Consider the following 17,023-nt stretch of genomic DNA (forward strand, 5'->3'; position numbering starts at 1 on the left):
GTCAATAAAGTTTCCCCTTCCTGGGACAATGAATTCACGGTGTTCTTATTTCAATTTCCAGGAGTGTAGATCCTGAGAAATCAGTACCCAGAACAACCACCTCTGGCCGTAATAACGGCCTTGATACGCCTGGGCATTGAGTCAAACAGAGGTTGGATGGCGTGTACAGGTACAGCTGCCCATGCAGCTTCAACACGATACCACAGTTCATCAAGAGTAGTGACTGGCGTATTGTGACGAGCCAGTTGCTCGGCCACCATTGACCAGACGTTTTCAATTGGTGAGAGATTTGGAGAATGTGCTGGCCGGGACAGCAGTCAAACATTTTCTGTATCCAGAAAGGCCCGTACAGGACCTGCAACATGCGGTCATGCACTATGTAAGTAGGCTGTTTAGGTTTTTTTATTGGTAACGCCACCTCTGTATGAAAATCACTGGCTGTGCTGTGTGCAGTCTGTGGCTGCTTTGCATTGTTGTAATACGCGCCATTGTAGTGTGAGGCAGCTGGCTGTGAACAGCGCGTAGCGTTGCGCAGTTGGAGGTGAGCCGCCAGCAGTGGTGGATGTGGGGAGAGAGATGGCGGAGTTTTGTAATTTGTCATGAACTGCTATATATATTATGACTATTAAGGTAAATACAGTGTTTGTTCTCTATTAATATCTTTCATTTGCTAACTATCCCTATCAGTAGTTAGTGCCTTCAGTACTTGGAATCTTTTATTTAGCTGGCAGTAGTGGCGCTCGCTGTATTGCAGTAGCTTGAGTAGCGAAGATTTTTGTGAGGTAAGTGATTTGTGAAACGTATAGGTTAATGTTAGTCAGGGCCATTCTTTTGTAGGGATTTTTGAAAGTCAGATTGCGTTGCATTAAAAATACTGTTTGTCAGTTTAAGCACAGTCCTGTATAATTGTTTAAAAGGGGACGTTTCATATGTCGACCCTTAGCCGAGGATACCTCACTGGAATCTTCTGATTTTTTCTTGTAGTTTGTGTAATTAGTGTAGATTTTGTTTATTGATAGCGCGTAATTGTAGAGAGAATCTCCTTTGTAGTTGCAGTCTTTCATTGTTGTGCAGTAAAACAGGTGTGGCACGCTTGTAAATTTGCACCAAGTATTTCGCAGCTGCGCTTGCAATTATCTAGATATTATTTTCGGTGCTATGTTAATGTGTTCTCTTATTTTTGCTCTTCAAACTGTGTTTTTCTGTGTTGTTGTGTGAAACATTGTGACAATAATGGCGTGTGAAAAACGTAACACTAGGCTCCAAAGTAAACTGAGAAATAATAGTGACGACGAGCGTAGCTTATCAGCACCGTTGTGTAATGAATTAACAGACATTCAAAGTAATAATTTGGTAACTGTGCATAGGGAAATGGCGCGGGCGTCAAATAATGGTGTAGACAGTGAAACAGGTAGTGAACAGGGAAGCATTATCGATCGATCGGTCGGCAACAGCTCGCCTCAGGAATCGGGAATGACAGAGCACAATATTGCAAATACTGTAGACTCAGGTTTTGGGTCCTCACCGTTTTCTCAAATAAGTCAAGACACATTTTCTGCTTGTCAAAATGTCAATGTTGCCGGTGCAAATTCACTGCCGAAAAGCACTGAGGAACATGTTTCAGACACCAGTGCATTGTTATTACAGTTAATGCAACAAATGGGACAAAAGCTACAAAAGTTAGACACAACACTTGAACAAAATCAGAAACAAATGGGACAAAATCTTCAAAAGTTAGACACAATGGAACAACACCAGAGACAAACGCAGCAACAGTTAGACGCAATGGAATTAAATCTTCATACCACGCTTGAACAAACACGTGAAGATTTAACAACTGAGTTACATCACATTGAATCGAAATGTCAAAAAGTCTGTAATGACGTAAAAACACAAATTTGTGAGCATTTCCAACCTATTTTTTCGCGTCATGAAAATGCACTACAGAATCACGAAGCAGCCATAAAAGAACTGCAAACTACTGTTCATGAAAATCATGAGACCTTGCAAGCTAAATTTGACTCAGTTGCATCTACCGATTCGGTTACACAACTTGCAAAAACTCAGGAAAACTTAAAAGACACAGTAGATACTCTGAAACTTGGTTCAGAAAAACACACTGAGGAAATAAGTACACTATCGGATAAAGTAGCCGAACTTTCAGGTCAGTTCACTAACTTATCTACAAAGGTAGATGATGATCTGAATGACACAACACCTGTAGCCTTCACTGACACTGAAGAGTATGAAGAAATTAGAAAATTCAAACAAAATCAAAATCAAATCAATACACAGTACAAAAGAGAAATCCATGAAGTACAAGATCAGCTGACACAGGTAATACAAGAATTACGTATTTCAGAGGACACTCGCGCCCCAATACGGGAAGAGGGACATAGAAATACGGAACAACCACAAAATAATAACACAGGACACTTCGGAAATTATGAAAGAAATTGGCAAGGCACACCGAATTTTGAGATGGAACCGCCGACACGACGTAACAATGACCGATATGCTACTCGCCGACACGATGAGTTTGACTATAAGCTGTTCATTACTACACGTAAATTCAAAACGTTTAAGAATTCTGCCAACGACATTCATCCACAAGCATGGCTCCATCAATTCTCTCATTGTTTTCCTCCCAACTGGTCGTTAGAACACAGATTAGAATTTATGTGTGGCTACTTAGAGAATGAACCAGCTGTAAGAATGCGATCGGTCATTCACGATTGCCACAGTGAAGGAGAATTTTACCATGCCTTCCTCTCAGCATATTGGTCTCAAGCCACACAAGACCGAGTAAAACATAGCATCATAATGATGAATCATTTCGAACAATCTGAATTCTCCAGTCTTGCGAAATATTTTGAAGACATGTTGCACAAGAATCAGTACCTGTCAAACCCATACAGCCCCTCAGAACTCATCCGTATTTGCTTAATCAAATTACCTGAACATTTACGACATATTATTTTAGCAGGACGTTGCAAAGACGACATTGAAGCTTTTCAGGGACTGTTACAAGAATTAGAAATTGACACAGACAGTCGCGGAATGCGAAAACAGGAAAACAATCACTACAGGTCGCATCCGTCACAATTCTGTGACGACAGAAACAATAACTGGACACGACAAGGCTATTCTTACAACGCAAAGCGTGAACAAAACAGACACCACCCATATGACAACCACTGGCAAAGTAACAATAGTTACAGAGAAAGATCGCATTTCTGTAGTAACGAATATGACAGAGATTACCATAGAAACAGACAATATGGGAACCAAAACAATTATTATCAAGGGAGACAGAATAACTTCAGACGCAACAGTTCGGCGTACAGTTACGATTCAGGGAGAAATTCTCCACCACGTGACGGACAAGGAAGAAACTACGGAATCTACCGACATGACGACAGACGATATATTCTTAACGACAGACCTGAATTGCATCAGAACTGGCGGGATTTAAACAGGGCAGGGCCCTCTCGTCACGTTGAATTTGTAGAAGTTAGGTCTCCAAACCCCAATAACGGCGCGCGCCAACAAAGAGACAGACAATGACTCGCACAGCAGGCAGCCGCGTGCGCCGGCTGGCTCCGAGAAAAATAACATAGACGCTAACCTTGAGAAAAATTCCAGTATTCTTTACCGACGTATACCGCATGATAATCGATTTCAAGTTCAAACTCTGATTACTAGGAAGAGCAAAGGTTTACACCACATTTCAAATATAAAACCGTTTATTGAAAGATAATCTGCTTTTTAACTTTGTCTTTGCCTTAAGATTTTTCACTTCACATTCCTAGCATGCTTTGTCAGACTTAGAATCTGTTAACACGCAACAATGTTTGAAGTTAAATATCCAGTCAAGAACCAAGAGAACTTATTTAAACAGAAATTACGAATGCATTGTTATTGTGAACAGACGACACAGTGTTATTGTGTGTGTGCATTCTTGCTTGTTTGTTGCACGATTACGACTATAAGGCTCACATACTTAGAACATTTACCAGTACTGTTAATGAGATTTTAATGCAATATTTTGGTTTATTTGAAAATACATTCTGAAATTAATTTGCCAGATGACACAGAGGTTAGTTTATGTGACAGCTACACGATTTTATCATGACGCTACTAATGAGTGACAATTTACAATGTTGCTTTTGCGGTGTATCTGTTTTATATCTGCACAGCTTTCTGAATTCTTCTGGAAAGTAAAACATATTTTAGTAATAACTCTTGTGGTATAGCAACAATGAGACAGCCTTTTTCGTGGCACAACAATACGTTACAGTACAGTACTTTCTTCATCACAACAATAAGCGTAATAACTACGATATCTATACACAAAGCATTTCACTTTTGTTTATCACGAGGTAAGTACATTGACTTCTGCAGAACTTAGCTTTCGGAGGACGATAACTACGACACTTCCACAGAGATTATCTTACAACAAGACGCACATTTAGCGCTACAGTACACGTATTTGAGTGATTAATTTTGTACTTAAAACATTTATTTTTAAAGATATTTGAAGTACAATGATACAAAGGTTTTCCGTGATATATTTCATTCCATTGCTGTAATCTGTAACACCTGAGGGTATAATTACATTAATCCTCAGGGGGGTACACGCCTACTTTGTGTACCATGTGTTTGGCAAGCACAAGGAGCCCTAGCTATTATGGTATTTGCTTATACAACTTTACACATCAGTACCATATTTCTCTAACACATAAATTACACAGCTATATGATTATTTAACAAAAAAACAAACATTTTTTACTACATTAGTGACAGATGTTTACGTAATTACACAGTTGAATAACTTCACACTTATGAAATTGCATTTTGTCAGTACTTTGTGAACTGTTCATATTTTTTCAGAGCCATTGTGGTAGTATGAGAGCTTTGAATGATGTATTTGGTATGGGATCACGATTTTTAAAGTACGTTTGAGGTAGATGACACTATTGAAATGAGCAGAGAATATTTTTTTAGGATTTGAAATTATTGCAGAAAGCTACGACGATTTTGAGAGTTGACAGAGGTGTTATGATGTTATTTTTACGACGACGATGTGTATTATGCTGCTGAGATATGTTTATGGTCAAGAAGCTGGTGCTATATGAGGAATTTGATTATGCTGCGTATTTCATATGATGAAATATTAAAGAAGTGTCGACGAATATATATATGTGTAATGAGTAAGGAGTAAGGAGTAATGAGTAGCGGTTAGGGACTCTTGACTTGTGGAAAAGGATGTTGGAAACCAAGAATCGTACTTTAAGAGTTATGAAATGTGTGTAAATGCGTGAATGTATCACAATGCCGGCGAAAATTTTTTGGACACTGTTATATTCATACGATTTTGTTTCTACAGATTTGTAACGCAAATTCTTGACATATGAAATTTTTATATGAGACTGTCTCTGTAGCGAAAACTGCTGTCGTGAATATTTCGTTAAGAAAGGTAAGTGACCGTGAAGTAATTCGTTGTGAGTGGCCAGGTGTGTCAGACACCTGGAGAAAAAGCCATTATTGCGAGCCCTTTTCAGTGGCACAGGTAGAAAAAAAAACAGGGAGGGCATTATTCTCGCTATTTACGTTCCTTTGTAGAGAGCATCGCAAAAGCGACACGGTCGAACTTGAAAACATATGTTGACACTGTGGAGCTCTTAATTTATGATATTTACAGAAATGCCTAATGAAATGACGAGAAATATTTTTACATCTGCACACCTGATTATGACAAGCGTCTTTCTACGAGAGTTGAGAGAATGTCTACTAGCTTATGAAATGTCACATGACTATTGAATGATATTTTTATGCTTTGGTTTGCGTAATTGCTTATTTCATTTGATATCTAGTTTCTAGCTGCACTGCAGCATTGGTTAAAATAAAATTTTATAGATGTACTAATATAAATATTTTCTGTCTACAGATCGAGTAAATAATAATTTTTTCAAAAAAATATGAGGGAGCACAAAAAGACATTTACCTTCACAGGAACTGCAATCATAGTTTTCTTTTCAAGTAGTTGTTAATTTCTTTTGTAGAATAAATTGTGATGCATCACTCTAGTGTTAAGATGTGACATAGGTATTAGACATGGCCATTTTTAGTGTAATACTTTTTCTGCTTGAACTTTGTCATGTTTAGGTATAAGTTATGCTGTTTGCCAGGCATAGTGCTACTGAATTTTAATTTGTGTTACTCTGCTAAGCCAGATTTATTTTCCTGTTTGCTGCACATTGCCTTATATTAGTCGTAATATTGCAATTGCTTCGCTAATTTCTAAAATGCTGCTTCCTTTGCAAATCTGCACTTTTTTTGTCATTGCTGTTTGCGTTAATTGTTTTATGTGCTGCTGCATTGCCTCGTCCCTTAGTTTAATATCTGAGCTCAGTAGATTTAAGTTAGCTTAAGAGGGGGTAGACTATATAAGAACCTAACTATGGAGAATAGGGAAAGAATGCTTTGAAAGTTATATGAAAACGATTTGGGCCTAAATGAGTATTGTACAATGAGCCATATTTATTTTGAAAGAAATATGGTTAGAATACAGAAAAGAGGTACAGATAGGACTTTTTGGGAATAATGATGAACGAAGGGCGATCTCCAAGAACAAAAAAGGTTTTGTTCGCAAAATACTGCAGTACCAAAAGTTACACTGAAAACGAACCCTGTCCTTTCCATTATGTTATCCCCCTATGTGTTTGTGTACCCTTGTGTATTTGTTTTCTTCCTGTCTCTGTGTAGTTTCATAGAATTTTTTTTCTAATATTATTCACTATGATGAGGAATACTGTTATCCTCAAATATAATTGGTTTTAATAATATGTTATTTAACTTGTAAATATGCTTAGATATTATTTATTCTGTTTTGTTTTAATGCTCATGTATGAAGTGGATGTTTCAAAAGTTATTCTGATCTTTTATATATTTACTTATGTCATAATTCCTGTAACACTAATGTATATGTTATTTCGATTCTTTTGTAAAGCCTGTACTACAAATGTTATCTGTATTGTTATGTTCTTTAATGATGGTTGAGTCCCATAGTGCTCAGAGCCATTTAATGATGTATTTTGTACCTTTGTAATTGTATTCTTATGTTATACAATTGTAATTGACACGAGTTCATCAAATTAAGTAACTTGTAAGTTCCATTTCACTGCACATGTTTCTGTTGGTCATAGTATATGGACAATATGTGAGAAGTAGGGACTGTTAGTGTTTGCACGTGTGTTACTAATTCGGCAAGGGACTGGTTAACAGCATTGCTGGTTCTCAGGACAATTCAAAAACTTTGTGAGTGCACAAGTGGTGGTTATGGACTTGCTCTATTATCCGCAAGACTCTTCAATGGTGATTGTGCACCTGCATAGTCACAACAGATGGCTGCAGGCCATCTCTACAAGGACTACCGTGGGTCTACATCTTTGATGATCCATCAATACCATTATTTCTACAAGGACTGCAGTGGGTCTGCACTTCTGGTGGCCCACCAATACCGTAATCTCTACCAGGACTGCAGTGGGTCTGCTCTGTGATGACCTACCCACCAATACTCTTCAAAACTTCGACTGACTCCGCTGTGGGTTTGCTCTGTTGTGGCCCATTACCTGTCAGCATGTCAAGAGTCAGCACTGTCTTTCTGTTGGAAGGACAACGCTACTTCTTCAAGACTGCATGGAAATCCACTACTTCCGTGTGCATTTTCTTTTCCTGCTCAGACTTTGAGAAAAACACTGCAATGTGATGAATGATCAGGACTGTCTTTATGGACTGTGAGAAAATTTTAGCTTTTGACCAACATTGTATCAATAAGTGTGTGCATTTGATTTCTTTGTAATTGTAATTATAATTTTTTTTTTCAAATCTGTATTGGCCACTGCCCAAACCAATTTGTAAAATTTTTTGTGGGGAGCATGGGGTCTATGTAAGTAGGCTGTTTAGGTTTTTTTATTGGTAACGCCACCTCTGTATGAAAATCACTGGCTGTGCTGTGTGCAGTCTGTGGCTGCTTTGCATTGTTGTAATACTCGCCATTGTAGTGTTAGGCAGCTGGCTGTGAACAGCGCGTAGCGTTGCGCAGTTGGAGGTGAGCCGCCAGCAGTGGTGGATGTGGGGAGAGAGATGGCGGAATTTTGTAATTTGTCATGAACTGCTATATATATTATGACTATTAAGGTAAATACAGTGTTTGTTCTCTATTAATATCTTTCATTTGCTAACTATCCCTATCAGTAGTTAGTGCCTTCAGTACTTGGAATCTTTTATTTAGCTGGCAGTAGTGGCGCTCGCTGTATTGCAGTAGCTTGAGTAGCGAAGATTTTTGTGAGGTAAGTGATTTGTGAAACGTATAGGTTAATGTTAGTCAGGGCCATTCTTTTGTAGGGATTTTTGAAAGTCAGATTGCGTTGCGTTAAAAATACTGTGTGTAAGTTTAAGCACAGTCCTGTAGAAATTGATCAAAAGGGGACGTTTCAACTATCCTGCTGAAATGTAGGGTTTCGCAGGGATCGAATGAAGGGCAGAGGCACGGGTCGTAACACATCTGAAATGTAACGTCCACTGTTCAAAGTGCCAAAGTGCCGTCAATGAGAACAAGTAGTGACCGAGACGTGTAACCAATGGCACCCCGTACCATCAGGCCGGGTGATACGCCAATATGGCGATGATGAATACACGCTTCAAATGTGCGTTCACCGCGATGTCGCCAAACACGGATGCGACCATCATGTTGCTGTAAACAGAACCTGGATTCATCCGAAAAAATTACGTTTTGCCATCGTGCACCCAGATCCGTCGTTGAGTACACCATCGCTGGCGCTCCTGTCTGTGATGCAGCGTTAAGGGTAACCGCAGCCATGGTCTCCGAGCTGATAGTCCATGCTGCTGCAAACGTCGTCGAACTGTTCGTGCAGATGGTTGTTGTCTTGCAAACGTCCCCATCTGTTGATTCAGGGATCGCGACGTTGCTGCACGATCCGTTACAGTCATGCGAATAAGATGCCTGTCATCTCGACTGCTAGTGATACGAGGCCGTTGGGATCCAGCACGGCGTTCCATATTACCCTCCTGAACCCACCGATTCCATATTCTGCTACAGTCATTGGATCTCGACCAACGCGAGCAGCAATGTCGCGATATGATAAACCGCAATCGCGATAGGCTACAATCCGACCTTTATCAAAGTCGGAAACGTGATGGTACGCGTTTCTCCTCCTTACACGAGGCATCACAACAACGTTTCACCAGGCAACGCCGGTCAACTGCTGTTTGTGTATGAGAAATCGGTTGGAAACTCTCCTCATGTCAGCACATTGTAGGTGTCGCCACCGGCGCCAACATTGTGTGAATGCTCTGAAAAGCTAATCATTTGCATATCACAGCATTTTCTTCCTGTCGGTTAAATTTCGCGTCTGTAGCACGTCATCTTCGTGATGTAGCAGTTTCAATGGCCAGTGGTGTATATAGTCCGCAAGCCACGGTACGTATGCTGAGGCAGCAACGCAAATGGTGCCGCCATTGCGCGGGTGTTAACGATTACAGTCTACTGGTCATTGGGCAAAGAGACCACCCGGCCATGCAGTCGCTGTGTGACTGTAGAACGTGAGATTGCGTGCCTTGCAGTCATGTTAAATGTAAATTCAACTGCACCTGCTGTTTGAAGTGCCTCCCTTCTTTCCTGCTACACAATGTAGTAGTCATCTCTGCTAGGGTTGTCTGTGGCCAACCAACTTCTCACCTTTGGGCAGGAGTGCCTGCGTTTCGGAACGCTGCCTGTGCACACGTAACTCGAGGGCTGCACTCACCGCACTTCGTCCTTCTCCCACGTTCCTTCCCCGTTTGAAGTCGTCCAGTTGTTGTTTGCAGGCCATGTTGTAATGAAGAACATCACTACAGTGCACAGTTACTGCTCGCTGGCTGACACACACTGTCTTATCCCAATCCTTCAAGTGTCACGCGTTGTGGCTCCAGCCCCGTCGCCATGTTCGCTCAGCCTTCCGTGTACGACTGCGAGACCTCTTGTGTCATGCTTCCCCACTTTCATTAATTTCCACAGAGATGTTAATGTGTTACTTTATCTATATCGTCCTTACGTTTTGCAGAGCAGTGTACATGCGTTATCTGCCATTGAGCGTGGGTATTTGCTCTACAGGATGAGCGAAAAGTCTGTTACCATCTGAAAATTTGATACTTCACCGAATAATGTAGGTAGGGACGTAAAAATTGAGATACATGCTTGAATAGACATGGGTGAGATCTCCTGCTATACCCGCAGGACAGGACAGTTTGTTTGATTTGTGGAAAGTGGCCAAAATGAGTGGCTGTCAGTTGCACTCGAACATACTACTTTATTCATTTGACTAACATTACAAGAAGAAAGAAAACATTAAAAACCGAGCAAGCCAAATATTAATTTTAGAACTTAATTCCCGTCTAAATGCACCATTCAATCTCACGCCTCAAGGGCAAAACAATTTTAATTTAAAACTGTCTGAAGGCCAATCACTTAAGACTCAAAACAAGAATTTGAATTTTAAAAGGCAGAGAGCCTCCTCTTAAAATATTTCTCTAAATTAGGCTGAAGGCCCAAAAAATTTCACACCTTAAGGGCAAAACAACTTTAATTTAAAATCTGCTAGAAGCCATGCATAAACAAACAACTAGGACAAATTAGAAAAGGCAGCACATCAAACGGCGTTCAGAAGTTTCCAAGGGTCGGCCTGGAGTTCAAACACTAACTCTCGCTTAGGTGAGACAGGCAGTCGACCCAACAATTCTCAATCCGACGGCAACCCAACCGACAAACAGTCAACGGACCAAGCGACAGGATAACTTCCGCTCCACCCGACCAGCACACTACAGGGAGTTCAATGGAACAAATGGTTCAAATGGGTCTGAGCACTAAGCGACTTAACTTATGAGGTCATCAGTCGCGCAGAACTTAGAACTAATTAAACCTAACTAACCTAAGGACATCACACATATCCATTCCCGAGGCAGGATTCGAACCTGCGACCGTAGCGGTCGCTCGGTTCCAGACTGTAGCGCCTAGAACCACACGGCCACTCCGGCCGGCCCAATGGAACAACGCAGAAGGTATCGGCGCCCACAACGAATAACACATTCAACTGTCAAACTACATGCCGTGCTGGATAGCCACAACACGACGAGGAAAATACACTGCCTGAATTTATGTCATCGGCCAGGGCAGGTAACCGGAACGTTAACGGCCACAAGGCAGAAGATTCCGCTGGTACACTTCAATTTAAAAATAATCAAGTCAAGTTAAACTCCACAGAAGGGTGGCTAGAGTTTCGGCAACTTGAAAACACATGTTGTTGCTCGCAGGAATGTCCCAACAGCCCACAACGAAATTCGACACAATGTGAACAGTTGGGGCTGGCTGGTAGATTAAGTAAAGACTCAACTTTCGTGACCTTGTAGCAATGGGAACTGCCCCTCACACTCCGACCGTTCGTGGACTTCGCCAGCAGGCCCGGCCAGACACACGCCAAAGCGACTTCCTTGCTGCTCCACGCCAACCGACCAACTGCCCACACACAGCACAGCCGGAAACTATAAGCGCGAGGCCAAATATAGTACAAAGGTGCAAATATCGATACACTCTACTGCTGCCACTCACAGAGAGAGAGGATAACAGCATAATCGCGATAACTGCGGGAGACTAATCACAGAATAGCAACCAAGGTTTAACGCAAAGCATAGTACGAGTCAGCCACTGATCAATGGGGTTTTAATGAAACCAAAAAAGTGCATAAAATGATCAAAAGGTTGCGCTTCATACGTTACAGAACCAATAATTACCACAACAATTGTTTTTTAGCCAAGATGATGTTCTTTGTAGCAAATGTTTAACTTGTCAGCCGTCAATAGGGTCTATTTTTAATCGAGGGACAATGTTGTGAACAGCACTGTACATCATATCAAAAGCCATTGGTTGTTGTCTTTTAGCATTCCTATGGGGTCGGACGATCACGGTAGACTTGCGACTTCAGGTAACCCAACAATCAATAATCACACGGATGGAGATCTAGGACGAAAGTGGCGGCTCAGCAAGTGATCCTAACCGAACGATATCTGCAAGAGATCTTTCACATGTGTAGCAGTATAGGGTGGAGCGCCATCCTTCATAAAAGTCGTACCTTCCGGCAGGTATTTATCAGCCAGGCTAGGGATGATGTGGTTGTGGAACATATCGGCGTACCTCTCACCCGTCACGCTGGCTGTTCGAAAAGCAGCAAACCGCATTTCCTCGAAGGAAAAGGATCCGATCACGACGGAATCCGCACCACACCGTGACTTTCTCGTCACGCAGTGGGGTTTCCACGACAGTTCTAGGATTTTCAATAGCTCAAACCATGCAGTTGTGGGAGTTGACAGACACTCGATGTGTCGAATGCGCTTCGTCAGTCCACAACACGTTAGACAAGCAATTGTTATCTTGAAGTGCCCGCACCACAAATGCTCTCCGCATCACAAAGTCGGCTCATGATGACGGCTGGATTTTGTACGAATAGCACTGAAGGGTAAGTCTTAGTGCTTTCCAAACAACAACAAAAATGGTTCAAATGGCTGTGAGCACTATGGGAATTAACATCTGAGGTCATCAGTCCCCTAGAACTTAGAACTACTTAAACCTAACTAACCTAAAGACATCACACACATCCATTCCCGAGGCAGGATTCGAACCTGCGTTTCCAAACAACAGTGCGTAGAGTGCCAGTGCGACGTGTGACTAGACGAGCGCTGACATCACCGTGAGAGGAACCTGCTAAATTTAGGTCCAGATCAACAGTCGAGATCGCGATAATATTTCTTTATTTACCGGTTTCGGTTTATGTTAAAGCCATCCTCAGAATTTTTGGCCGCCTGTGGCTGGTGATGGCAAGTCCTCGGATTTCTCGCAATACCACTATCGCACACTGTCGATTCGTCTACGCTACGTCATCACCAATGATGCCAGTCGTATCATACATGTCATAAACTACGAGGGAAGTTCAATAAGTAATGCAACACATTTTTTTTCTCGGCCAATTTTGGTTGAAAAAACCGGAAATTTCTTGTGGAATATTTTCAAACATTCCCGCTTCGTCTCGTATAGTTTCATTGACTTCCGACAGGTGGCAGCGCTGTACGGAGCTGTTAAAATGGCGTCTGTAACGGATGTGCGTTGCAAACAACGGGCAGTGATCGAGTTTCTTTTGGCGGAAAACCAGGGCATCTCAGATATTCATAGGCGCTTGCAGAATGTCTACGGTGACCTGGCAGTGGACAAAAGCACGGTGAGTCGTTGGGCAAAGCGTGTGTCATCATTGCCGCAAGGTCAAGCAAGACTGTCTGATCTCCCGCGTGCGGGCCGGCCGTGCACAGCTGTGACTCCTGCAATGGCGGAGCGTGCGAACACACTCATTCGAGATGATCGACGGATCACCATCAAACAACTCAGTGCTCAACTTGACATCTCTGTTGGTAGTGCTGTCACAATTGTTCACCAGTTGGGATATTCAAAGGTTTGTTCCCGCTGGGTCCCTCGTTGTCTAACCGAACACCATAAAGAGCAAAGGAGAACCATCTGTGCGGAATTGCTTCTTCGTCATGTGGCTGAGGGTGACAATTTCTTGTCAAAGATTGTTACAGGCGATGAAACATGGGTTCATCACTTCGAACCTGACACAAAACGACAGTCAATGGAGTGGCGCCACACCCACTCCCCTACCAAGAAAAAGTTTAAAGCCATACCCTCAGCCGGTAAAGTCATGGTTACAGTCTTCTGGGACGCTGAAGGGGTTATTCTGTTCGATGTCCTTCCCCATGGTCAAACGATCAACTCTGAAGTGTATTGTGCTACTCTTCAGAAATTGAAGAAACGACTTCAGCGTGTTCGTAGGCACAAAAATCTGAACGAACTTCTCCTTCTTCATGACAACGCAAGACCTCACACAAGTCTTCGCACCCGAGAGGAGCTCACAAAACTTCAGTGGACTGTTCTTCCTCATGCATCCTACAGCCCCGATCTCGCACCGTCGGATTTCCATATGTTTGGCCCAATGAAGGACGCAATCCGTGGGAGGCACTACGCGGATGATGAAGAAGTTATTGATGCAGTACGACGTTGGCTCCGACATCGACCAGTGGAATGGTAGCGTGCAGGCATACAGGCCCTCATTTCAAGGTGGCGTAAGGCCGTAGCATTGAATGGAGATTACGTTGAAAAATAGTGTTGTGTAGCTAAAAGATCGGGGAATAACCTGGTGTATTTCAATGCTGAATAAAACAACCCCTGTTTCAGAAAAAAAATGTGTTGCATTACTTATTGAACTGCCCTCGTAAATCCGAATACCTATAGGAAGGTTTACATGTTGAATTAAAGCGTGTGCACGCCGTAGTTTGTAACTAATTTACGTTTTTTCTTCATATAGCCCAATAATTGTCGCATGGTACATTAATTACATTTGAATGTTGCATGATTGTAAGGAGACTGTGTTATTCGTCGTGTAAGAATATCGCAAGTCCACCAGAGTGTGTAGATCGTGGCTTCTCGATGCTGTGGTTTAGCGTTCCTCAATATTGCTGCTAGCGTTATTTGGGATCGCACGATGGTAATACGAATAAAGAATCGATGGGTTGAAGAGGGTCGAACTCCGTGCCATGCAGGATCTCAAAGGCCCCACGCGATTGGTGTCCAGGAGGACTGGCATGTTATTCACTCGGCCGTTCAGGATCGTACAGCAACGTCACACAGCTTCAGTGAAGAAATGACGTTGGTTGCAGCAAGACGACAGGGTCAGCGCGACCACGTGTGGGACACCGCAGACTGTCAGCATGCAGCGGGTGAGTTAAATTGACGAAAAGACTACAAACTGAAGTTTTTGAGGCCCTAACTGTTGCTCTCTAGAAATAACTGGCTTGACTTAGTATTTTCGCGACCATAGAACTTTTTAATACCTCAAGCGCCTCAATTTTATACACACTGGGCAATAGGACTACAAGAATTTAATGACAATCTGGTACAGGAACTTACTGCAATTCGTAGTTATCTCTATGGGACGGCTGCAATGGCGGCTAAACAGATATCGCCCAAGCCGGCTATTTCCGTTCATACAACAAGACTTACCCAAACTTCCACTTGGATACCTGTCAGTAACACATTAAAAATATCAGAAGTATCAAATTATAGAACATGAGTCAATGCTTGTAAGAGTAGGTAATTATTCTCACTTACAGGAACTCGTACGTACATATTAACAGATCAATGCCAGGGGTAGCACAAATAACGAGGGACGTGAAAAAATAAGTATGTCAGAGAAAAAATATAGATTGCGTTACAAAGATCGACTTACGCTTCCATATTTAATTCTCTGGTTCTCGCCTAGATCTTAAGGTATGCTGCTACTCGTAGTAGTTGTTCTACGCCTTGTGCATCAATCTTTTTACAGACGCTCGAAACTCTAATAAATATTGCCTATCGTCATTTGCGCGTTCTCTTTGCTTCTTCCGCATTTTCCTAATTTTGTTATTGAACCACGGTGGACCTTTTCCGTCCATAATCCACTTGCTCGGCACATACTGCTCCAGAGCACCTGCCACGTTGGCCGAGGTGCCGCCTCGGAAGCTCAGAGTGTTTCGTCAGAAAAAAAGTATATCTTGAGTGAAGTACTCAACGATCAGATTGAAAAGGTATCATGTGACGTGCGCGCAGACCAGATGCCGAGGACAATAACGAGCAAAATGAAAACCGAAGAAAAGGTCACTAACGCACGCTTGTGCGATGGCGCTCGACCAGGGAGTAACCCAGTTTGAATTCTGGTGGTAGGAAACATTTCCATTGCCAATATTTGGTTGACAAGGGGAGGACACGTGTTGGTTCCTGATCACCAGACTTTGCACCAACGTCCTGGTTTAAATACCAAACCTCTGCGCAGTGTCTCATGGTGGGAGGGCTTGTGACACTGTTGATGGTTGCAAATGCGTCGGATGGGGATGTTAAGCTTGGAGACCCTCGTTGGTGCTATCCGCGAGGAGTAGCCCATGTGCCAACATCGGGTTCCACTCTCTTTCAGTCATCATCATCATCATCATCATCATCATCATCATCATCATCATACGTCACAAACATAATACGCACACACACACACACACACACACACACACACACACACACACACACACACACACACAATACGTACATGTAGTAGTACATATATTATAATAAAACATATCGTAAATAAATGAACAAAAAAAATCTCCTCAGGAGCGCGATTATGTAGAGTCTTGTAAGGTAAGGAAGCAAGCGAGATGTTGTTTTGGGTGGCCAGTATCCTGTTTCTACAATGCAAATGCAGACGTGGATTAATACGGTTCTTTACTTATATAAAGTTGCTACTTAAATTGAATGGAGTCCATGTTCGTGGTGCAAGCTCATCAGTAATAGTCCTCTTGCAGACAATATCGGTATTCTTGCTATTACAAACTTTAGGCTCGCTATTGGTAAAGAACAAGTCCCGTTGTCAACACTAACCTTGTCGCTTTGCACTGTCGCAGCCTGAGTGAGTCAGTGAGGCCCTCCGGCCAGCGACAGCTGCCTAAATAGATGCTGCTGAGAGGGCGTTGGAGGCACGTTGCTTGTCCATGTGTCTCTGGCCTCTCTCGTGATAGGCACTCTTGATCCAGTACCTACTATCGATCTTCGCGCTACATCTTTGCCGACCGGTGTGCTGTCGACAGCTTACGCCAGCAACGTTTAAACTTTGTCCATAATTCCTCTACTTCCATGATATTGGATCTAAATGATTTCCATTCACTGTCTAAGTGGTATGCTAGCAACAGCTTATGTGCTCTTTCTGGCAAAATTCTCTCATAGCCTTCCTGATTGATTTATTAACTTTGGTAACCATCGTTGCTATGATAACATCATGATCACTCATCCCTGTCTGTATACACAGGTGAGGTCCGACCTGTTCGTAGCTACAAGGTCTGA

Source organism: Schistocerca nitens, chromosome 5 (assembly GCF_023898315.1).
Source record: "Schistocerca nitens isolate TAMUIC-IGC-003100 chromosome 5, iqSchNite1.1, whole genome shotgun sequence".
Classification (NCBI taxonomy): Eukaryota; Metazoa; Arthropoda; class Insecta; order Orthoptera; family Acrididae; genus Schistocerca; species Schistocerca nitens.